This window comes from Lactuca virosa, chromosome 8 (assembly GCF_052849685.1).
Source record: "Lactuca virosa cultivar CGN04683 chromosome 8, Lactuca_virosa_CGN04683_v6, whole genome shotgun sequence".
Taxonomy (NCBI): domain Eukaryota; kingdom Viridiplantae; phylum Streptophyta; class Magnoliopsida; order Asterales; family Asteraceae; genus Lactuca; species Lactuca virosa.
In genome coordinates, this window is record NC_136433.1 from 199,214,378 (window position 1) to 199,239,421 (window position 25,044).

The window sequence follows — 25,044 nt, forward strand, 5'->3', positions numbered from 1 at the left end:
CGGGATTCCCGCATTAGATCCGATGCTATTGGATATGTTGATAGGGTTTGTTTGTGAATCTTCGTGAGACATGATGACCTGTTTTGAATATCTGTCAAGAACCAGACTTGTAAAGGTTGAATTAAGGTTTTATCAAAAATGTGGAACAAAGTCAATAATGAGATGACGGCTCCAACAATTTCAACAAAAGCGGAAACCCTAAAGAGATTCTTCCAACAGAAGAGATGCGTATGAATTACACAGTCTCCTGCTTTGATACCAATTGAAGAGAATTAAATTTTCTAATATCGTTTAGATTCGTAACAGATTTAGACAAACACAATAAAAGCAAAGAACACCATATGAATCAAACAAGAGCTAAATGATTAATATGCTCCAGCTCAGAAGAGCTCGAAAAAGAACTTCGATTGTAGAGGTGTGCTAGGGTTACAGTACAATGAAAGGAATAATAATTATCAAGCGTGTAGAGAACGATGTATACATGCATCTTATATACTAAACCCTAATGACATAAACATGGCTGGACAGGCCCAAACCGTGATAACAATGGACCGAGGTAACAGGCCCAATGACGCAACTCTTAGACTCAACAAGGGGGCCAGGGTAACGCCATACGTCACGACCGGTATGTTTCTATTTATTATTCTGTTAATTATATTTTAGGTGATATGGGCTTATTTAATCATAATATTCATGCATTATCTTAATACTTTGGTAAAGGTTCAGTGGCAGCATCGAAGAGGCTTCGAGTGGACCTGGGAGCCAGAAGCTGAGATGTGGGAGCATTATCCAGAGTTGTTTGTCACAGCCGACTTCGAGGACGAAGTCTAGTTCAAGTCGGGGAGAATTGCAACATCCCAACGATGAGGTACTTCTAATTTTGACCCTATAATTGAGTTATATTGCATTTTGGTCCCAAACTTTAAGAAAGAGTGCAGAAGGACCCATAGTGGCATTTTGGTAAATTGGGACTTTGAGGAGTACGATGTGCGTACGTGTGTACGTTGTGCGTACGTGTGTATGCTGAGCGTACTAGGGCGCGCCTTAGTATGTTAGGCATACACCTCGTACGCAGGGCTTACGTAGAAATCATGCAACCCTAATTTTTAGGGTTTTGGCTCATATTTAAGCATCATTAAGGCCTCATATCTCCTTCTTACCCAGCCTCCTTCTGCGACATAGACCCCCCAAGAAAACCCTAAGATCAAGAGTGCATTTTGGAGCCTTTGAAGAGTTTTGAAGTGGTTTTGAAGAAAGAAGAAGGTGGTAAGAAGATCTTGGACTTTTAGAGCACTTTGGATCTGGGATTTCTACCATGATTGCAACCTCCAGGAGGTATAAAGATTTCAAATTTACCACTCCATCTTGTAGATCTAGATTCTTACTCTTTTAAGTCACTTTTTGGTCCCAAATGGTGATTCTTGGACATGGCATGTTCTTGACCCATTAATTCGTCCTTTCAGACATTATGAAGGGTCTTGAGCCATAAAAATGAGGTCTTAATGGTTGGTTTTACTACATGCAATCATTAGAAAGTCTTAATGTATTAAGATGTTGAGTTAAGCACTTAATGGACATGCAAGGTCATAAAGTTAGAAACGTTATGACTCTTGAGGATAAATTAGCCTTGGATCTGAAATTGGGACGTAAGAGCTTAAGGAATTAAGCTCTTAATGGAGTTTGAGAAATCTGGGCGTACGCCCTGCGTAACCTGGGTACACAGCGCGTACGTGGTCAACTTATCCGACTACGGTCAAGGCTTGAGTACGCCTAGTGTACCTTCGGTGTACGCTCTACGTATGTGTTCTGTGTCGACTCGGTTGAGTTGACTCAGCTGGGTTGACTTGGCTGGGAGGACTCAGTTAACTTATGGATTTTGAGTAGTTTGACTTTGACTTTGACCAAGTTTAACCAAGGGAATTTTGGGTAATTTGAATGGTATTTGAGAAAAATGGTCTTTTGGACGAGTAGGTAACGGTTAGAGCTGAGATTCGGAGTCGAGACCTCATCAGCTATTGTTTAGATCGTGAGGTGAGTTTTCCTCACTGTACTTATGGGTCTAAGGCACCAAGGCCGGCCCATGGGATTAGATATCATGTTATGTGATAATATGTTATCGTGCTGTTGTGATCTGTTAGATATGTATCCTAGTATATAGGATGATGCTATGCTTAGTGATTTGTAGATCTTCTTGATTGTCTGTTGACTGATTATATGTTTATCTGTTATATGTGCACATATTTTGGTTTGTGGTTGAGGCTTTACTGCTATGTGCTTGAGCTAACAAACCGGGGGCATTCGAACCCAATGGTTGATTGGGCCTGAGGGTATTCCATTTCGAGGATGACTGGACCCATTGTATATTGGCCTTCCAACCCGATGGTTGACTAGGCCTGGGGTATTCCAACTCGATGGTTGATTGGACCCATTGTATTTTGGCATTCCGCTTGGGGTATTCCATCCCAACGATAACTGGACCCGGAGGGTGACTGGGTCTGGGGTATTCCAACGCGATGGTTGATTGGACCCGACATGGTGTTATATATATTATATGTTTTTGTGTTGGCACTTTGGGGGAACTCACTAAGCTTTGACTGACGGTTTTTTTAGTTATTGTTTCAGATACTTCAGATGATCGCGGGAAGGCGAAGGCGTGACCATACACATCCTCTATTTATGACTTTATGATTTTAGGATACTCTGATATGGATAAACAATTTGGAAATAATGCTTTTGTTAACATTTTCTAACTATGGGTTGTTTTTTAAAGTTTAAATTTGTTGTGATTTTTATTGATGTTTCAATAATCAACACAATAACCCTCACATAGCATGGCATCAAATACATCTTCTTTTGAGCTTTTACGTTTATCTACACTTCATTATTTATCTTTGTAACTACTTGTTATTTCATACATCACTATAATATTATAAGATAATATTAATCTTTGTTTTTAACAGTGATAATTATTCTCCTCGAATCACCTGTATAATTGTTCTCAAATACTTCCTTTTTATGGGTTTGTATATTCATCAATAACCCCCAAGGTAAGTATCTCGTTCGCTACTAACCTGACCAACACAACCAAATTCACTTAGTGAGGCACGAATCTCACCCGTAACAGTGCCACTGGTTCGCTGTGTTAACTAATCGGACGTTACATATACAAGTACACGCGTTGTCGTTAAAGATTGGTACAGGCGGTGCCAATTCCATCATGTTACACCTCCCAAATCCCACATCATTTTTATGTCGACATTCCTCGTAGAGCCAAAATATCTCCAATTCAGCTATCATTAGGTGAACCATGTGTTTAATTGGTCGTCTAGAATAATCATTCGAGCGGCTTTCCTCATATTGCCAACATTAATTCACTCTCAACATGTAACACTCCGATTCCCAGGTATGAATTTAAAACTTAATATATATTCATTTTCAGGGCAACTCGATGAGTTAGGAGGCTCTAACTCGTTGTGTAGAGTTTTCAATTGGCTGTGTAACTTTATGGTGTACTCGACGAGTTGGAAGGCCCCAACTCGACGAGTTAAGGGCTGAACATGAAACCTTAATTTTCATGGTTTTTCACCCTATTTAAAGACCTTATGACCCATTGTTAGCCTCCCGCACCGTCCCCTCAGTCCAGAGAAAACCCTAATTGTACCTCTTTCCCCATTTTGAGTGTGTGTGAGCTTAAAGAGTGTTCTTTGGTGATTTTCTTGAAGGAGCTTGAAGTTGGTGGTGCAAAGTTGAAGGGAGGAGCTTTAGATCCGAGCTTTCCATTGTTGTTGCAGTCATTCTAAGGTATAAAGTCGATACCTTGACCATCCCTTTGCTCTCTTCTTTTGAAAGTTTATGGCCACTACTAGCTTATTTTGGGACCATTCTTGGATTTGAGCATGTTATGAAGCCATGGTTTCAGATCTGGACATCTCATGGTCTCCATGGACTTAAAGTCGCCAAATTTATCAAGTCTTGGCCCTCCTTCATGCTCTAAGTCCCTTAATAAGCTTTATTTTAGTGTTTTAGCCCCTTGATGCCATGCATGGACATAAAGCTTGCAACTTTACGTGGTATCTCAACCCTAGGGGACCCGATCTATAGTTTGGAGGCATTAGACTCGCTTGGAAAGCAACTGAATGTATTAATACTAGGACAACTCGACGAGTTGCTTAGCCAACTCGACGAGTTGAATCGGGTTTTCCCACTTTCTGGATTGTGAAGAACTCGGCGAGTTGTCTCGAGCTTTTCACGATTTTCTGAGATGTGAAGGAACTCAATGAGTCAGTAGATGCACTCGACGAGTTGGGTCAACATGGACTGTTGACCTTGACTATTGACCTTGACTGTGGACTCTGACTTGACCATGGTTGACCAAGTTTGACTTTTGAGGGTATTTTGGGATTTTAATGAAGTAGTCATTGGTGATTGTAGGCAGTTGAGTTGGAGCTGTGAGTTGGGATTGATATTATCGGTTCAGCACTACTTGTGAGGTGAATTGTCCTCACTATAATGATATGGTCGAAGGCACCAATGCCGGCCCTTTGGATTGTATCCTGGTTTATCGTATGATACTATTGATGGGTTTTGAGCATTACATCATTCCTATGGTGTACATGCAACCCTAATTGCTTTGATCTAGGTTTCCTAATATGAACATACAACATTTAATATCAAAGCAAAAACCCTATGACTAGCATAGAACAATCGAAATTGACATATAAACTAGTAAGAATGATTACCTCAACTTGTTATGTAGTAATAACAAGAACTCCTTGACCTTTGAAAGCTTAGTGCTCCAAGTGTTGCACCTCTAATGGAGTCACAAACACCACTAGCAACAAGGAAGAACAAGAGAGAGAGGAGAGGCTCAAAATCAGCTATGGAATCCTTCTAGGGTTTCTAGTGCCCGATTTTGGCATGGCCAAGGGTTCCTTATATAGATGAGCAGTTAGGGTTTCAGTCAATACCCTAATCCAGTTGCTTAGTCCTTAAGCAGCCCAAAAGGATCCTTCCAGAAGGACCCTTGGACAATTTCTATATGGACTCCCACATAGAATTCGTCCATTGCTTCCTTATGGATCCTAAGCCCACCTTTGTAATTATCTTATAATTACAGTATCAGTCCCCTTGATTTAATTAATCTCTTTTAACTACAAAACTAATTCTAAATTAATTATTGTTCAATATTAATTAAACCATATGATTTCTCTTTTAATATATTATTCACATAATATATTAATAAATCACAATTACTCCTCTTTCTCCATAATTCATCCTATCAGTTGCTAAGGTGAAGGCAACCCAAACGGACCATGCTCATAATTGGGTCAAGTACATACCAAACTAGTTATGGGCTTAGACACCAAATCCAACAACTATGTGTAGTGATCGGTTAGATTTATATCCTAGTGTGTAGGATGATGCTATGATTGATGCTCTGTTAGGCCTATATGATTATTGTATGTGCTAGCTAGCATTTGATATTATGTGATATTGTGTGATAGCGGGTGGGTTGAGGCGGTCATGCTTTGTGCTCAAGGCCAACAGACCCAGGGCGGCCCGGATAGACTAAAGGCCCACACGGTTGTACTAGTCAGGCCGAAGGCCCGGAGAACGGTCCAGACAGGCTGAAGGCCCGGTGAGGAGGTACATACATGCTGAAGGTTCTGAGAGTGGGCCAGATATGTTGTAGGCCCGGTGAGGGGGTCTCGTCGTCCTAAAGACTCTGTATGCATACTATTTGTTTATGACATTGTTCTGGTTGTATGGTGTTGGTATTTTGGGTTAACTCACTAAGCTTCTAGATTACAGTTGTGGATTTTGTTTCAAGTACATCAGATGATCGCGGGAAGGTGAAGGCTTGATCGTGCACCTCTTCATTTTTCATGTTGTGATTTCTGGGAAAACTCTGATATTGTATTATTTTGAAAATAATTTGTAAACACCGGATGGTTTTGGAATGTTTGAAAAGTTTAAATTTTACATGAATTTTATGGATGTTACAAGTTGGTATCAGAGCCTTGGTTTGATTGAATTGGAGGAACACTCGTGTGAATCCAGTCTCAAACTAAGGAAAAGATTTTCAAAATGATTTTCAAATGGTTTTCAAAGTACTAAAGGAGGATGTGATGTGTACGATCAGCCACAGCCAGTAAGTAGACCCCAAAATACCATACTGTTATTTGATATTGTGATATGTTAGAACATCATGCTAGTGATAGGTTAGGGATCTTCAGGAATTGCATGATAGAATTGCCTGATTATATGATGTCTGATAGCCTAGGGTTTTCCTTATATGAAATTGACATCATTACTGTAGTTTCTTAGTGTATGCATCACAGTTGTATATAACAAAGATCTTATAGCCTGAGAATGTTTGGTTTGGCCTTATTTCCTGTTCTTGTTTGATGAAGGTCTTAGGGTAGGATCGGATATTCGAATGTCTATAGGGTCTAGTGTTATGTATGGCTAGCATACACGAGTGCTGCAGGGTTGGTGGAAGTTTCATGGATGAGTTGTGCTGGGTCAGTTGGCCAGTTGTGAAATGTTTAGCTATCCTCTAGGAGTAAGGATTGAGCACTTGCCTATGTCTGTGTAGATTGTTAGGGCATTGTGATGATCCTTGAGACAAATATGGGTAGGTGTGGAAGGTAGTATGGGCCCGTACTACAGAAATCACAGGACCCATACGTATAGCAAGGAAGTCAAACCCCTTAGTGCTATGTTGGGAGTTCGTTCCCCGTTATTTATGTGGAATGTGTAATATCTTCCTGGTATACTTTTAGTATGGTGGTTACGAGGCGATTTGACACCGAATCCGGGTCATGATCGGAAACTGGTAGTCAGGATAGGCTAGCATTGACAGAGGATCGTGTTAGGGAGATAATCTGTGAGGAGGTGGTTGAGATTGTCCGGGGTCAGATTTCGGAGATGTTTGGGTCTATCAAGACCGCGATGATGGAGTATTTTGATGACAGATATGTAGCCATTGCTGACACTGTTGCTGCTGAAGCCTCTACAGTTGTGGCGGCTGCGGCTGTTGGGTCAGGACGGGTGTTTCAGTATCGGGACTTCGATAACACGAAGCCCCCCGACTTTCGATGGAGTTCAGGACCCGATTGTATCCATGAGGTGGCTGTCTGATGTGGAGGGATGCTTCTTCACTTGTTCATGCCCTGCTGACCAGATGGTTAGATACACTCTGAACCTCCTGAGGTCCGAAGCGAAGGACTAGTGGAGACTTGTTAGAGGATCATACTCCGATGAGCAGAGGGATACAATATCTTGGGATCAGTTCAGGGATATGTTTCGCACTCGCTTGATTCCACGGGTTGAACGAGAGAGGTTGGCTCAGGTGTTTTTGGTTTTGAGACGGGGATTGGAGTCGGTGACAGAGATCACTCGGATGTTTACCGAGAGCGTGATGTTATGCCCCGAGTTTGCTTCAGAGCAGGATCAAATGACCCGTTATCTGAGCATCCTCAAGACGGACATCAGACAGTTCGTCTCTACTCAGAGGTGTGACACTTTGTTGGAGTTACAGGAGGCCGCTAGGCGGCATGAGCTTGAGATCGAGCTTTAGTTGAGGGAGCGGAGGCAGGCCCCGAAAAAGTCACAGTCGGCGCCGAAGCGGTTCAAGGCCGCTGATTCTAGGTCTGGAGGTCAGCGTGGCCGCACTTGCGGGAAGGGCGGGAAGGTTCATGCCAAAGCTTGCCGATCCAGTGGTGTGTGCCACAAATGTGGCAGAGAGGGGCACTTTGCGAGGGATTGCCGCCAATTAGTCCCAGTTCACGATATGAGGATTTGTTACCACTGCGATCGAATTGGTCATAGTAGGACCAATTGTCTGTTGCTTGCCGCTAAGCCAATGCAGGTCCCTGCGCCAGCTACATTGAGTATCACTGATGGGGGTCAGGGCAAGCCAGAGCCCCCAAGGGCTCGAGGTCGCGCCTTCCATCTTACATCCGAGGAGGCCAGGGCAGCACCTAATGTTGTTACTGGTATGTCTTTATCTCCTATCTTATTTATGACTGTATTGTACTCATATGTTTGAATCGGGAACAAGTCGGTCATTTGTCTCTCAATCGTTTTGTAGGGAGTTCGGTTTGCCTTTAGAAGAGCTAGAGTGTCCGTTGCGAGTCTCCATCGCCAACGAACATGATATTTTTGCTTCTTCATTCTATCGGGGTTGTGTTCTACAGATCTTTGGGGTATTGTTCCTGATTGACTTGTTCCCGATTCCAATAAGGGATGTTTGTGTGATAGTGGGTATGGACTGGCTGATTCGTTTTAGTGCCATGATCGACTGCGAGGGTCAACGTGTAGTGGTTTGAACCCCAAGTGGTAGAGAGCTGGCTATTTATGGAGACGACACCAGGATGGGCTCAGGGTTTTTCTTGGCAGCCAGGGCTCGACAGTATATTCACCACGGGTGTGCAGGTTACTTGGCGTATGTGATAGATACATGGGTCGAGGAGCAGGTCTCAGTTTCAGATGTTCCAGTTGTTAGAGATTTCGCTGATGTGTTTCCGGAGGAGTTACCCGGAGTGCCTCCTGAGACGCAGGTCGAGTTCAGGATCGACATTGTGCCAGGTGTGGCCCCTATTTCCAAGGCGTCGTATCGATTGGCACCGCCTGAGATGCAGGAGCTGCCGGAGCTGCTAGGCAAGCAGTTTATCGGTTAGAGCAATTCTCCGTGGGGAGTGCCGATTCTTTTTGTCAAGAAGAAGGATGGTTCACAGCGGATGTGCATTGATTACCTGGAGTTGAACAAGTTAACGGTGAAGAGCCGTTACCCACTTCCATGGATTGATGATCTTTTCGATCATTTGCATGGAGCATCTTGGTTCTCCAAGATAGATCTGAGGTCCGGGTACCATCAGTTTAGGGTGAGGGATGAGGACGTGGAGAAGACCCTTATCCAGACTTCTTATGGACATTATGATTTCGTGGTGATGCCATTTAGGCTCACCAATGCGCCGACAATATTCATAGACCTGATGAATCGAGTATGCAGGCCCATGCTCGATCGCTCGGTTATCATGTTCATAGATGATATCTTGGTGTATTCCAAGACCAGAGAGCAATAGGAGGAGCATCTCTGCGAGCTTTTGGGAGTTTTGAGACGAGAACAGCTTTAAGCTAAGTTCTCGAAATGCGAGTTTTGTTTGTGAGAGGTTCAGTTCCTTGGACATCTCGTTAACCAGGAGGGGATTTTGGTCGATCCGGACAAAATCGAGGCGGTGATGCAGTGGGAGGTTCTGACATCTCCCTCGGATATTAGGATTTTTCTTGGATTAGCAGGGTACTACCGGAGATTCATTCAGGACTTCTCCAAAATTCCGGTACCCCTTACTCGTCTAATGAGGAAGGGAGTATATTTCCGATGGGGCCCTGAGCAGCAGACGACATTCGAGACTCTGCAACAGATACTTTGCGAGGTCTCGGTGTTGACCCTCCCTGAGGGAGTGGAGGACTTTGTGGTTTCCTGTGATTCGTCCATCAGTGGGTTAGGGGCAGTCCTCATGCAGAGAGGACGGGTAATAGCCTATGCTTCGCAGCAGCTAAAGCCGCATGAGACGAGATGTCCCACCCATGATCTTGAGCTGGGAGCAGTAGTATTCTCCCTCAAGATTAGGAGACATTATCTATATGGGTTCCGTTGTACCATCTTCATGGACCACAAGAGCTTGAGACACATTATGGATCAACCGAACCTGAATATGACGTAGCGCAGGTGGCTGGACGTGGTCAAGGATTATGACTGCGAGATCCTTTACCATTCGGGTAAAGCGAATGTCGTGGCGGATGCCCTGAGCGGGAAGTCGGCTGGATCTTCTGTTCTGACATCATGTATGAGGATTTATGTGGACTCTCCACTGGTGGGATTGATTAGATAGGCTCAGGCTGAGGGAGTGCGAGAGGAAAATTGGAAGATTGAGAGGATCAGGTGTGGGTTCCGGTGCCTAGCAGGGTTAGACAGATCGTGCTGGAGGAGGCTCATAAGTCTCGTTTCTCTCCAGCGGCCACAAAGATGTACCGAGATCTGAGTTTGAGTTACTGGTGGGCGTGCATGAAGAGAGAGATCACTTGGTACGTCGAGAGGTGCTTGACCTGCAGGATGGTCAAGGCCGAGAATCAGAGGCCGCATGGCAAGCTGCAGCCTCGAGAGGTTCCCATGTGGAAATAGGAGCAGATCACGATGGATTTTATCACCAAGTTGCCGAGGACGGCGAAGGGATATGATGTTATATGGGTCATCATGGATCGATTGACTAAGAGCGCCCATTTTCTGGAAATTCGGGAGAGTTTTTCGGCCGAGAAGCTGGTCGATGTGTATATCCATGAGATCATTGCTCGCCACGGGGTGCCGGTCTCTATTGTCTCAGATTGTGATGTTCGATTCAACTCCCATTTTTGGCAGAAGTTCTGTGAGGAACTGGGCACAAGACTGAATTTTAGCACCGTTTACCATCCGCAGACAGACGGCAAGAGCGAGCGGACCATTCAGACCCTCGATAATATGTTAGGGTTTGTGTCATTGATTTTGGTGGGAGCTTGGACTGCTACCTACCCGTTGCAGAGTTGTCATACAACAACCGCTTTCACTCCAGCATTGGTACTCCACCTTTTGAGCTGGTGTGTGGGCGGAGATGTCGTACCCCAGTCTGTTGGGGAGAGGTTCGCTATAGGGTGATGGGTCGGACGGAGGTGGTTCTTCAGACTACCGAGATGATTCAGCAGATCAGGCAGCGGTTGCAGACTGCTCAGAGTCGGCAGAAAAGTTATGCCGACCGGCGCCGATCTGAGTTGGAGTTTCAGGTCGGTGACATGGTGTTTCTGAAGGTCTCACCCTGGAAGGGTGTGATCCGCTTCAGGAAGAGGGGGAATTTGGGTCCCCGATACATTTTCCATTTCGGATTATTTCCAGAGTTGGCAAGGTGGCGTATAGAATGGACCTCCCGGAGGAGCACAGTCAGATCCATAACACATTTAACGTTTCACAGTTTCGAAAGTGCATATTGGATAAGGACGCGGTTGTGTCATTGGATGAGGACGCAGTCGTGTCATTGGCTGTTTTGAAAAGAAAGGTAATGGTCCTACGCAACAAGGAGATACCTTTTGTAAAGGTATAGTGGCAGCATCGGAAGGGATCTAATCGGACTTGGGAGCTGGAGGCTGAGATACGGGAGCATTATCCGGATTTATTTACTGCAGCTGGCTTCGAGGATGAAGCCCAGTTCAAGTGGGGGAGAGTTATAACACCCCGATTCCCAGGTATGAATTTAAAGCTTAATATATATTCATTTTCAGGGCAACTCGACGAGTTGGGAGGCTCCAACTCGTCGTGTAGAGTTTTAAATGGCCGCGTATCTTTATGGTCTACTCGACGAGTTGGAAGGCCCCAACTCGACGGGTTAAGGGCTGAACATGAAACCCTAATTTTCAGGGTTTTGCACCCTATTTAAAGACCTTATGACCCATTGTTAGCCTCCCTCATCGTCCCCTCAGTCCAGAGAAAATCCAAATCGTGCCTCTTTCCCCATTTTGAGTGTGTGTGAGCTTAAAGAGTGTTCTTTGGTCCTTTTCTTGAAGGAGCTTGAAGTTGGTGGTGCAAAGTTGAAGGGAGAAGCTTTAGATCCAGGATTTCCGTTGTTGTTGCAGTTATTCTAAGGTATAAAGTCGATACATTGACCATCCCTTTGGTAGATATCTTCTTTTGAAAGTTTATGGCCATTATTAGCTTATTTTGGGACCAATCTTGGATTTGAGCATGTTATGAAGCCATCGTTTCAGATCTGGTCATCTCATGGCCTCCATGGACTTAAAGTCGCCAACTTTATCAAGTCATGGGCCTCCTTCATGCATTGGACGTAAAGCTTGCAGCTTTACGTGGTATCTCAACCCTAGGGGACCAGATCTATATTTTCGAGGCATTAGACTTGCTTGGAAAGCGACTGAATGTATTAATACTAGGACAATCGATGAGTTGCTTAGCCAACTCGACGAGTTGAATCAAGTTTTCTCGCTTTCTAGATGCTGAAAAACCAGGCGAGTTGCTCTGGTAACTCGGCGAGTTGTCTCAAGCTTTTCACGATTTTCTGAGATGTGAAGGAACTCGACGAGTCAATAGATGCACTCGATGAGTTGGGTCAACATGGACTGTTGACCTTAACTATTGACATTGACTGTGGACTTTGACTTCACTATGGGTGACCAAGTTTGACTTTTGAGGGTATTTTGGGATTTTAATGAAGTAGTCATTGGTGATTGTAAGAAGTTGAGTTGGAGCTGTGATTTGGGATTGATATTATCGGTTCAACACTACTTGTGAGGTGAGTTGTCCTCACTATACTGATAGGGTTGAAGGCACCAATGCCGGCCCTTTGGATTGTATCCTGGTTTATCATATGATACTATGTGTAGTGATCGGGTAGATCTGTATCCTAGTGTGTAGGATGATGCTATGATTGATGATCGGTTAGGCCTATCTGATCACTGTTTGTGCTAGCTAGCGTTTGATATTATGTGATATTGTGTGATGGAGGGTGGGTTGAAGCGGTCCTGCTTTGTGCTCAAGGCCAACAGACCCAGGGTGGCCCAAATAGACTGAAGGACCAAAGGGGCGTACCAGTCAGGCCGAAGGTCCGGAGAACGGTCCAGACAGGCTGAAGGCCCGGTGAGGCGGTCCAGACATGCTAAGGGTTCTGAGAGTGGGCCAGATAGGTTGTAGGTCCGGTGAGGCGGTCCATTCATGCTGAAGACTTTGTATGCATACTATTTGTTTATGACATTGTTCTCGTTGTATGGTGTTGGTATTTTAGGGGAACTCACTAAGCTTCAGGATTATAGTTGTGGATTTTATTTTAGGTACACCAGATGATCGCAGGAAGGCGAAGGTTTGATCGTGCACCTCCTCGTTTTTCATGTTTTGATTTCTGGGAAAACTCTAATATTGGACTATTTTGAAAACAATTTGTAAACAATGGATGGTTTTGGAATGTTTGAAAAGTTTAAATTTTACATGAATTTTATGGATGTTACACAACGTAGAGTCATCCCAAACCGACTATCCTCGTTGAGCCGAAACTACTTGGCTACCCTCGTAGAGCCAAAACCTATTGGATTTACACGTAGTTCCTAATGGGTTTTGAGCATTCTAACACTCCTATGGTGTACATGCAATCCTAGATGCTTTGGATCTATTTTTTCTCTAACATACATGCAAACTTTCAATCTTCCAAAGCATCATCCTAACTAGCATACAATGAAGTATCTTTACTACAAAATTCTAGTTAGATAACATACCTTTTGTTGTAGTTGGAAACCTTTGGACCTTTAACAACTTAGCACCAATAGTGAGTGCCTCAAATGGAATCACAACACACCTAGGACAAAGGATAACTTGAGAGAAGGTGTCTTCCACTCAAATTCGGATAGCTCTTCCAAAGAACACATGTGTATCAAGTAGCCAATTTTGGATGCTAAGGGGTTTCTTATATAGTGTGACAAGATTAGGGTTACACCATGTAAACCCTAATGTGCATGACCTTCCATATTCCTCATGCTCCGTGGGTTTAAACCTCCATGGATCATCCATGGGTCACCACATGGGTTTAGCCCAACATAAAGAACTATGGATCATAAGCCCACATTATAAGAATGAATGATTTACATAATCGATCCCCATATATTTAATTAGTCTCTTTTGATCACAGAATTAATTCCAAATTAATTCTTGATAAATACTAATTAAATAATATGATTTCATATTAATATATTAGAACTTATAATATATTAATAAACCATAAATAACCTCTTCTCAAAAGTCCATCCTATCAAATTGTCCTGATGATATTCAACCCAAATAGACCATCCTATCTCGGGTCAAGTACATACCAATTATACTTATGGGCTTAGACACCTAATCCAACAGTCTCCCACTTGGATAAGTGTAAGGTCGAAATTATGTTGTAATATGTCGAAGTTTGTGTAATAGTTGCTTTCGTTAGTTTCGTTATATATTTACTAAGGCACCTTTTTGTCGAAGTCGAATGCTTGCCTTGGTATTTTTTGTATGCTTTATTGTTCTCCTATAAATAGGGGAGTTACCTAGAGTTAGATAAGATTTTTGGAGAGTTTGTCTTGTCTATTATCTCTTTGTAAACTTGAAGCATAATTAAGCTGAAACCAGATCTTATTTACTCTCGGTGTTCTTAATTCTCGTAACTCTGATTCTACGTTCATTACTTGATTCAATACATCATCAATTGGTATCAGAGCAGGAATCATATCTCTGCGATCTGATTTTCATTCTAAATCAAAAGGTTTTTGAATCAATTTCTCGATTCAAAAATTTTCGCGCCTTTTGTTTTGAAAATCGTTATTGATCTATAGTTGTGATTCGATTCTGCAACTGATTTGTTGAATCGAGTGTTCTGTTTGAAATCTCTTATCGCTTCAACTATTTGTTTCCAAAAAATGTTAAGTTTTTCTGAAAAATTCATCTGTATGTTCATGGCTAATTTCAACCTGAACTCAATGACATCATACTCTCATCTGCTAGGATCTTCAACTAAGATTCCTATGCTCATTCCTGAATACTATGATTAGTGGCCTGATCGCATGCAAGACTACTTACACGGGCTGGATTAGGAGCTCTGGTCATGTATTACTGGAAATGGTACTCTTCCACCTAATGTTCAAGTAGTTAGATCTTTATATGGAATTTCAAGTGTTAATGATCAATCTGATAGACTGAAGAAGCTTGAGAAAAGATGTATAAGAGAATTGTGTGGTGCTTTGCCTCATGTTGTGTACAACTATGTCAGAAGCTGTACAACTGCAAAAGACATCTGGAACAATCTCAAAGAAAAGTTTCAAGGAAGCGAAAAAACTAAGATCAATTCTATAAAACATTGTTTGATTGAATTGAAAGATTTCAAACAAAAGGATGGTGAATCGATAGAAGATTACTATGATTGTTTGAACGAATTGATCTACAAATGTAATCACCATGGAATTACTCGAACAACCATGGAGTTCAATCTGACATTCATCATGGGCTTACACAAAGAATGGAGGAATGTGACGTTAATGGTGAAAACTCAGCAGAGTTTCGATACTTCGACGCTTAATGACTTGTACAATCTGCTAAAAACTCATGAAGGAGAAGTAAATGAAATTGCTCAGGAATCGAAAATGAGTCTTGGAGGACCATTAGCTTTGATGTCGAAAGTTAATGAGAAAGAGTCAGTTGAAAAAGAAGATTCTGATAGTGAAGGGTTTTTGGTGAATTCGGACGATGAAGCTGTTGCGTTTTACTCGAACAATCGAGTAAACAAGTTTTTCAAGAAACCGTTTAATCTAAAGATGAAACAAGGTGATGCTAAAGGAAGTTTCGTTAAAAAGTCAGCTAGTGAGGAAAAGAAAAAGTTTGAGAAAAATGAAACAAAGAATGATGAATCCAAATCTGAGAAGAAACTTAAAGGAGATTAGGGAATTGATTGCCACTACTGCCATGGAGCTAATCATATGGCGAATGATTGCATGCTTCGTAAGAAAGATGAAAAGAATAATAAAGTCAAGGACGAAGCATACTATGTGGATCGTTTAGAAGAAGTTCGTACAAAAGCGAAAGGAATTTCTCTAGTGGCGAAGGGTGAGGATGATGATGAAGGAACTTACCAGATTTGGTCGTCCGGTTCGGATGATGAGGAAATGTGTAATCCTACGCATGGTGCCATGTATGCAAAATATGAGGAAGAAAGTGATGAAGAGGTGACTGGTCGTTGTTTTATGACCAAAGGAGGAGATAAATCACCCATGACAACAAAGGTACGTTCTATTCTTCAGTATTTAAATATTCCTTTAAGTGCATATGATTTTGAACTAATTGTTTTTGATGATATTGTTGCTTATTTCGATACTTTGGCTATCTCTGCTAGTAACGAAGCTAAGAAATCAACTTCTCAATTGCTAGAGGTTCAGAAGCAGTTAAATTTCAAGAAAATAAAAGTATAAAGTCTAGAGTTACAAATTACAAATATCGTGTGTGATAGGGATTCATTGACTAGTGAAGTCAAAATGTTGTTAGCACAAAGGAACATTTATTATAATTCTGCAAAAAGACTTTATGTGAAATTAACTGCTTTGCATCATTCATCTGATATAAGAAAGGAACAACATAGGAAGCTATTACCTTTTTTAGCTTACGAGAGAGAGAAGGTTGATAACATTTCTTATGATTGTGAGAAAACAATTGCAGAATTTGATAAAATTCCTGATGATAGATATGCTTATGGAATTGTGAAAATTGACGAATATCTTGATGCAAATGAATTAGTTGATATTGTAAATGATACCTTGACCAAAACTGAACAACTTAAAATTTTGAAAAGAACTGAGAATTTGACATCTGATTCTCAAGTTAATTTTGCTGATATTGAAGATAATTCTGATCATATTAGCGAAATTAGTGATTTTGAGGATGTTGATTGTTCTCAGTTGTCTATCGTTAATGTTGCATCTAAGTCTAAAGGAAAAGAAAAGTGTAATGATTCGTTGGTTAAGATTGTCAATGACAAACCCTCAACTTCGAAAGTTTTTGATTTCGATAATGTGAGTGTTAGAGATAGTCAAACTGATAGCAGTGATGATGAAAATGATGATGAAGTTTCAAAAAAACCACCATCGACAAGTAAAGATTCGAAAGAAACAGCAATTCCATGACTTGTTGTTGATCAGGCGTATGGTGACACTAAAAAATTCGACAAGGTAATAACTGAAAATGGTGCTCATTATCTCGAAACTAATCAAGTGGTGTATCCGAACTTCAAATGCTCAAATGATATTGTTTTTCAAATCAAGTGTTTGTGACAAAAGTAAATGTCGAAAACATTAAACCGGAGTTCAACAAAATGGTTGAAGAAGATAACAAGAACACATCAGTCGAAGGATTCTTTTCAAACCAAAGCACTGTCGAAAATAATCTAACAAAGAATTCGTGTGTTTTTCAAAGTCAAAAACCTCAAAGAAAATGGATTGAAAAAAAAAGTTTCAAACGAAATTCCGAAACAAATTGAGGAGCAAACTGAACAAGTTATCAAAATCAACTCAAAAGAATTTAAAGATCAAATTGATAAAATTTCGAAAGACAATGAAATTTCAAAAAGACAAGCACGAAAGAAAATCTTTTGGAAAATTGTTGAGTCTCGAAAGAAACAAAACGGATTGACAAAGAAAACATCTGAAAATGTCAGAGTTCAAATCTGTTACAACAAAGTCTTCGTTAAATTCAAACAATCAAAAAAATCCCGCTCAAATGAATCAATCATTGTCTGAATCAAGGTCATAAACTAAATTTTCGAAAGATAAAACTCAAACCACTACATCATTTTCGAAAATTTTCAATCATTCATCACATAAATTTCAAAATAAAAATTTCACAAATAGATTTTCTCCTCATTCACAACCAAGATTTTCTCAAAATCAAAATTTAAAACAAAATCCTCCACCAACTCAATCAAAGAATTTTCAAAATCGATTTTCACGTAACACAAATGTCGAAAAAGGTGTTAAAAATCGAGAATTTGAAAATTTTCGTCCTAAATCTAATGTTGATTTCACTCCACAAAAACCAAATTTTCCAAATCCTTCTGGGAAGCAGAATTCGAAAGTTTCGTACACAAAGGGTTCATCAAATGTGAAGAATAACGACCATTGGCTTGAAGGACAAAGAAAGATGTTTTAATCTTGCAAGTATTCCCAACAACAAATTCGCGAAGCTTATGAGAAATATTTGAATGACTCTTCAAACGGAAGTTCCTCTTCCAAAGAATCAAATACTACTGCGAAAACATGGAAATCAGTTTCGAAAGATAGTCATGTTGAGAAACAAACTGAGAACATAAAGGCGAATGTCAGTGACAATCCTAAACCTTCGACAACTTATATTTCAGCTCCTTTACCTAATGATGTCAACTTAATTGATACTTTAAAATCAAAAGTTCGTGATTGGGTTTTAGGTTCTTCATTTCACTCGGTTTTCAAAGCTATCAACCAAGGACCCGAACAACCTTGGGTACCTAAATTCTTTCATTAATTGCAGGTTTTGTGTGACGAGCAATATGATGAGAAATGGTACAGTGATAGTGGTTGCTCTCGTCACATGACTGGAAAGAAGGAGAATTTGCGTGATTATAGAAGTCTGGAGAATGCAGGAGTAGTTAAATTTGGTAACAACCACAAGTGTCAGGTGAAAGGATATGGCAAAGTCATGAATGGGAAGTTTACTGTTAAGAGATTCGCATATGTCGAAGGTCTTCAACATAACTTGATAAGTGTTTCACAACTTGTTGTGGGCACTGGCAATCAAGTGGTGTTTAACGAAGTAGGAAGCATGATTTCGAATGTAAACACTAAAGAAGTTTTGCTAAAATCCAAACGACATGGAGACATGTTTACTCGCGATATCAAAGCAATCATCGGCAAACCCTCAGTTTGTTTACTCTCGAAATCCTCAGCTGATGTAAGCTGGCTTTGGCATCGACGCCTTTCTCACTTGAATTTTCGGAATATCAACAAATTGGTAGCTGATGATCTTTTCCGTGGTTTGCCTGTGTTAAAATTTTATGATAATACTGTTGGATAAGGTGTATAAGTCCATAACTATTTCTGGTATGTACTTGACCCGACCCGGCATGGTCCATTTGGGTTGCATGGCACCATGCAATTGGATAAACTAAAATGAGAGAAATAACACTTATGGTTTATTAATATATTATAAGTTCTAATATATTAATAATATTATTTAGTTAGTTTGATCAAAAATTAATTTAGAATTAGTTAAGTGATCAAAAGATAACTATTTAAATATATGGGAAGATTATGTAAATCTTCCATATCTTATATAATGGGCTAAGAGGCTCCATGGATTATCAAGTTGGGTTCCACCCATAGGATGCTCCATGGAGGCTCCATGGGAGTTACAAACCCATGGGTCATGGAAATGAAGAGTCATGCAACATTAGGGTTTACATGGTGTAACCCTAGATGTGACACACTATATAAGCAACATGTTCTCCACCAAAATCGGCGACACTAAGAAACAAGAGGGCTAGAGCCGATTTTGCAAGTGTAAGATTCTCTCAAAGTTTACTCCTTTGCATTTGGTGTTGTGTGAAGCATTTGAGGCATCACACTTGGGGTGCTAGGCTCACAAGGTTTCAAGGATCATAATCAACAACAAGGTAAGTTATTCTATCTTTCATTCAAGTTAAAAAATGTTCCCCATGTATGCTAGATAGGAATATAACCTTGGAATTCAACTTTGCATGATTATTAGACAAACATAGATCCAAGGTTATTAGGGTTGCATGTACACTTAGGAAGTGTTAGAATGCTCAAAACCCATCCGTGGTATCAGAGCCTAGGTTTGTTTGTTGTTTTTTTTTGTGTGCAAACAGCTTGAAAAAAAAATCGTTTTTCTATTTTCTGCTCGTATGACAGTTTGCACATTTGTTGCTGGAAATGGACTAGAAACATTACCCTAAACTGTTTTGATGTTTTAAAGCTTGTTTTAGATGGCGTAATGTTTATGCTAATCCATTTACAATGGCAATTATTAAAATTACAAATTTTTTTTAACTGTAATTTTTGATTCTTGAAAGTGTTCATATTCATGTTCTTGAACTTATGAAGATTAGATGATCATAGGAATTGTTTGTAACCTTCATGGTAGTTTAATTCATGATCATAATGTGTTTTAATGGAGTCCATAACTTGTCCTCAAGTTATGGAAAACCAAAAGTCTCACTTTTATTAAAGCCATTAAAAGAACACAAGAGTTATAAAAATGAAGAGTCTTCATTTTTATTACTCAATTAATTCATAAGTTATAAGAAATGAAAAGTTTTAGAAGTTTACAAAACTTGCCCTCAAGTTTTGGAACATGTAAAGTCTTGATTAAAACTTTAGTTCCAAACCCTTAGAATTTTAAAAGTTAAAATTCAACCCTTATACTTTATAATATTATAAGTTACTAATATATATATGTATAACAACAAGTCGTCTTACCGCTAGTACGCCTCATTCACGAAGCCGGTCTATAAGGGGGGTATAAGGTTGTTGCCTATAAAATGGCAACTTAATGGGTGTCCACTCTCACCCCCGCTTCCTTCATCGGTGGAGGGTCGTTAGCCGAACGGGTAAGACAAGGACTTATAAATTCTCATTAAAAGTATGATGAATATTATAAAGTAACTAAATGCTTTTATTAAATTCCCAATCTTAGTTACTTTAGGAAAATGTGAATAAGGTGCTAATCCATGAAATTACACTTTACACTTTGTTTAAGTCGTTGGTGGAGCGTGTGTGGTTAACCGGCACACTAACTTGGACTTAACCAGGTAGGTAAAGGGTGACTTAAGGTTTACCATAGCATCGGTGGAGCGTGTGTGGTTTACCGGCACATCGATTGAGTGATAAACCTTGAGGGTACCAAGTGATTTGCATGGTTACTTCACACCTCGTTTTGTGATCCTCGGTATCCCAGTCACAAAACTTGGAGGGCACACTCGAGATTGAAACATGCCTTTGAAAAGTTCATTGAATCTCAAAAGAATCTAGGAATTTCTAAGAACCAATTAAAAACCTAATATTTATATTTCGTTTTTCATGGCGGAAATTGGTGAATCGACATTCACCTACCTTTCAAATATGTTATAGCTTGGATTACGACATACCTCTTCTAAGTTATAATATATTGTGATTGGATCCTAGCCTTAATATTACATTTGGGTGTTTTATTAAGGACTCTCTTAATATCTAAACTAATCTTGTTCTCTTCTTTCAAGATGTCTTCAAACAATGCTGCTTCTGGCTCTAATCCTAATGGCTCCTTTACCCTTATGAACTTGTGTGCGAAAGTCACTTTTGATGGATCCAACTTCAATGAATGGATCAGAAACATCAGGATGATTACCCGCTACGAGGACAAAGAATATGTCCTTGACAAGGAGCTTAAGGAGATTGATGAGACCACTGCAACTCCCCAGGAGATCGCTGACTTCCGGGCACATGAAAGGGATGCTACAAAAGTGGCATGCATCATGTTGGCCACCATGACAGCGGAACTCCAAATGTCCCATGAGGACTTCTACCCTTTTGAAATGCACCAAGATCTGATGGAAAGATACCATCAAAGTGCACGACAAGAGAGGTATGAAATCACATGCTCTATCGTAACAACCATGATGAAGGACGGGGAATCCGTCACGAGCCACATGCAGAAAATGCAAAGGTATGTGGATCGGTTGCTGAAGCTTAATGTGAACTTCCCTGAGGAGCTTGCAATAGATATCATTTTGCACTCCTTACCATCGTGCTATGATCAATTCCGCATGACATATCACATGAATAAGGAAGAGGTCACACTCAGCAAACTTCAGGGACTCCTCACGACCACAGAAACAGGTCTTAAGGGTAAGTCGGTTGTTAACACTCCTACTCCAAACTTCGCCCCGGTTTTGGCAATCGGGAAAGGTAGAAGGAAGAAGAGGAAGAGATCTTCGAAGGGTACCAAGGCTAGGACCCTTGATGGCTCTTCTTCAAGTGGAACCAAGAAAGGTTTCGTCACTCCTTCTTCTGACCCAAAAGAGGCTGAATGCTTCTATTGCCATGAAAAGTCACATTGGAAGCGGAACTGCCCAAAATACCAGCAAGATGTGAAGGCTGGGAAAGTTAAACCCAACCATGCAGGTATTTACACTATCTTATCTAATAACTCACCCCATTCTAACTATTGGGTCCTTGATACCGGTTGCGGTATTCATATCTGTTCTGATTTGCAGGGACTAAGAAGAAGTGAGAATGTGGAGCATGGAAGAATAAACTTAATCATGGGGAATAGGAAAGCTTTACCTGTCACCAAGATTGGAGTTTATACTTTATTGCTAAGTAGTGGGTTTAGTTTAGATTTGAATAAGTGTTGTTATTTGCCAGAAATGGCAAGAAACATTATTTCCTTTCATGCATTGTATAAACAAGGTTTCACCTTTTCATTTGATAATGAAGTTGGTTCTATTAATGCTTTCTTTAATAATGTTCTTTATTTTAAAGCATTACCTTGTGATGGTGTGTATGAAACTGTATCTGTGGTTGATAACTTAGGAAATAATGTATTGTGTATTGATTCTGTTAATAATAATAACTTGGATAAAGCATCATTATGGCATTGTCGTCTTAGACATATAAGCAAGAAACGCATAGGCCAACTCCAAAAGGATGGAGTATTGGAGTCATTTGACCTAAAGTCAGATGATAGTTGCGAATCATGCTTACTTGGAAAAATGACAAAGTCACCCTTCACAGGTTCTTGTGAGAGGGGTGAAGGTTTGTTGGATCTTATACACACAGATGTGTGTGGGCCCTTCAAACATGACACAAGGGATGCTAATCTTTATTATTCGACTTTTACTGATGATTACAGTAGATATGGATATGTCTACTTAATCAAGCATAAGTCAGAGACTTTTGAGAGGTTTAAAGAGTTTAAACAGGAAGTCGAGAATCAATTGGGCAGGAACATTAAGATGCTTCGATCCGATCGAGGTGGTGAGTATCTTAGTTCAGAGTTCCTCGACTATCTTAGGGAATGTGGGATTGTCTCACAATTGACACCTTCCAGGACACCGCAGTTGAATGGTGTAGCTGAGAGGCGTAATCGAACCCTGTTGGATATGGTTCGTTCCATGATGAGTCGAACTTCACTACCAATCTCATTTTGGGGGTATGCCTTAGAGACTGCTGCCCATATCCTTAATCTAGTTCCCACAAAGAAAGTTGCCAAAACTCCTCATGAGATATGGACTGGTAAAGTACCCAAACTAGACCACATTAAGATTTGGGGTTGCGAGGCTTTCGTGAGACGCGAGACTCATGATAAGCTCGAACCTTGAAGTGAGAGGTCTATTTGTTGGATTAATGTCTAAGTCCATAACTATAATTGGTAAGACTTGACCCGACCCGGCATGGTCCATTTGGGTTGCATGGCATCATGCATTTGGATAGACTATAATGAGAGAAATAACACTTAAGGTTGGTTAATATATTATATGTTCTAATATATTAATAAGGTTATTTAATTAGTATTGATCAAGAATTAATTTGGAATTAATTAAGTGATCAAAAGGAGACTAATTAAATATATGGGTTGATTGTGTAAATCATTCATTCTTATATATGTGGGCTTGTGATCCAAGATTCCTTATGTTGGATTAAGTCCATGGGGTGACCCATGTATACTCCATGGAGGTTAAAATCCATGGAGCATAAGGAATGGGTAAAGTTATGAGTTACATGGTGTAACCCTAATAGCCACCATATAAAAGAATCCCATGGCTCAAGAAATCGTGCACTAATGTGTGAGTGTGAGGGCTAGACGATTTCAAGGAGTGTTCAAGTTTCTCTCAAGTTATTCCAAGTGTATTTGGTGTTGTGTGAACCATTTGAGGTGTCACACTTGGGGCACTAGGCACTCAAGCTTCATGAAGACATTCTACATCAAAGAGGTATGTATTCTATCTTGTTATATTTATTATTTTGTATGCTAGATTAGGATAATACCTTGGATGTTCATAATTGTATGTATAATAGAGAAAACATAGATCAAAGGTATTTAGGGTTGCATGTACACTTAGGAGTGTTAGAATGCTCATAACCCAACAGTGGTATCAGAGCCTAGGCTTGTTTTATTGTTATACTTGCAAAAGTAGCTGAAAAATCGAGTTGGATGCATATATTCGATTGTTTTGGCTGGAATTGGACTAGGAACATTACCCTAAGATGTTTTTGGACTTATAAACTTGTTTTTGATGTGGTAATGTTCATGCTAATCCAATTTCTAAGATAATTGTCATAATTTCAAGATTTGTATTAGTTTGTATGTTCATGCTAATTTCTTGAAGATTGATGATTTGAATTATCTTGTTCTTATGAGGTTCTTAGATTAATAGAAAAGTTGTGTGAAATAGTTGTTTTCAATCCATTTTAATCTAAGAGTTGATTCCAAAGTGTGTTTTTGTAACTTGTCCTCAAGTTATATGAAAAGTCACATTTAAGAATCAAAAAACTCATAAAAGTTGGCAAAGGTTACAAAATGAAGAGTCTAGTTCTAATTAAATGGTTTTATGACTCCATAACTTGTCCTCAAGTTATGGAGGTTCAAGAGTCTCTTCATTAAATTAAAAAAAAAAGTGTAACCTTAATTAGTTCCATAAGTTACAATAAAAAAAAGTTATTTTTTTTATTAATTAGTTTAAAGTCTTCCATAACTTGTCCTCAAGTTATGGAACTTGAAGAGTTTTTTTTTTGTTTTTTTTTAATTAAAACTACTTTAAACTCATAAGTTATGGAATTAATTAGTTTTGAATAGTTTCAAAACTTGCCCTCAAGTTTTGGAATTTGAAAAGTTTTCACTTATGAATACTTTAATTCCAAGTTAGCCCTTAGAATTTTAAAAGTTAAAATTGAACCGTTATACGTTATAATATTATAAGCTAATAATATTTATATATATGTATAAGAGTAAAGTCAGTCTTACCGTTAGTAGGCCTCATTCACGAAGCCGATCTATAAGGGCGGTATAAGGTTACTGCCTATAAAATGGCAGTTTAATGGGTGTCCACTCTCACCCACCGCTTCCTTGACTGGTGGAGGGTCGTTAGCCGAACGGGTAGGACAAGGACTATAATTCTCCTTTTATTAAAAGTATTAATGATAAATACTAAGTAACTAAACTCTTATTAATACCCAATCTTAGTTACTTAGGAAAATGTGAATTTGGTGCTAACCCATGAAATTACACTTTGCACTTTGCTTAAGTCGTTAGTGGAGCGTGTGTGGTTAACCGGCACACTAACCTGGACTTAACAAGGTAGGCAAAGGGTAACTTAATATTTATCATAGTATCGGTGGAGCGTGTGTGGTTAACCGGCACACTGATTAAGGGGTAAATATTAAGGGTACCAAGTATATTTGCATGGT